The following is a 1,573-nucleotide window of genomic DNA, read 5'->3' on the forward strand; positions in this document are numbered from 1 at the left end:
GGGGGGGGGGGCAAACACAGACACACAAACACAGACACACAAACACACACACACACACACACACACACACACACATATGTATATATACGATGGGCTTCTTTCAGTTTCCGTCTACCAAATCCACTCACAAGGCTTTGGTCGGCCCGAGGCTAAAGTAGAAGACACTTGCTCAAGAAGCCACGCAGTGGGACTGAACCCGGAACCATGTGGTTGGTAAATGTTTATATTTTCAAAGTTATTTCGTGTTAAAGTTGTCGTCATTGATTGGTTGAAATTACCGAAATACGACAACTTTAACATGAAATAACTTTGAAAATATAAACTTTTCTCAACAACACTAAGAGTAAAAGATGTTTTATAAGACACATTCTATCAGTGTTCGAAGTTTGAAAGTGTTTAGTTGCAAAAAATTAATTTTTCGATCTGCCGTTGAAAAGGAAAAGATCCAACATGAATAGTATCTAGGGCGGCAAACCGGCAAAATAATTTCGAATGCAAAGACGGACGAAATCAATGGAAAATATTGGTTTCAAATTTTGACACAAGGCCAGAAATTTCAGGAAAGGGGATTAAGATAATTACATCGAACCCAGTGCTAAACTGGTACTTATTTTATCGACCTAGAAAAGAATGAATGGTAAAGTCGACCTTAGCGGAATATGAATTGAGAACGTAAAGATGGACGAAATGCCGCTAAGTACTTAGCCCGGTGTGCTAACAGTTCTGCCAGCTCACCGCTGGTGATATCAATTGTCCTATTATAAACCACACAACTCCGATCGACTCAACTGTCTTCACATTAAATTATAGCGGATCTTTAACGCAATTTTCAGGCAGAATCAGCGTGATACAGAGTGTAACAAGGTTGAACCAGCTGAATCACAAGTATAATTTGTCTGATTGGCTTTCACGCAGTTTCTGTTTACTTTTTTTGGATCCTTTTGAAATTTCTTCCTACGGTCAAATTTAGTTTTCCTTGGAAACAGACAACTGTGACTTCCAGTATGTCGGCAAAAAAGGCTTCCGGTTGGCTAAAATTACATAACTTTAGCCCTTTTCCTGCCCTGCGTATCATTTGTAATACTCTGGACATATTTCACTCGTGTCCATACATCTTATCTGGTGCACATTCGCATTGGTTTTCAACCACTAGAGTAACTTGGGAGTTATGAAAGGAAAGCGTTATATTACACATGACGTATGAAACGATGGCTAACTAAAAGACTAAAAACAAACATAGACATTTAGGACAAACTTATGAAGCGCAAGGGGTTAAAAGTTTGTTACTTTTTTATTTCATGTTTTATCTTTTACCTGTTTCGTTCATTAGACTGCGGCCATACTAGATCGAACGAATCACCCACTGTACAATTTTTTAATAGCCTTGTACTTATCCTATCGGTATCTTTTGTCGAACTGCTAAGTTATGAAGGCGTACAGACATCAACATCGGTTGTCAAGTAGTGGTGGGGGAGAAACACAGACAAAAAGATACACACACATATATATGAGGCACTTCTGTCAGTTTCCGTCTCCCAAATCCACTCACAAGCCAGCGTTTTTTATCAATTTC

This window comes from Octopus bimaculoides, chromosome 1 (assembly GCF_001194135.2).
Source record: "Octopus bimaculoides isolate UCB-OBI-ISO-001 chromosome 1, ASM119413v2, whole genome shotgun sequence".
Classification (NCBI taxonomy): domain Eukaryota; kingdom Metazoa; phylum Mollusca; class Cephalopoda; order Octopoda; family Octopodidae; genus Octopus; species Octopus bimaculoides.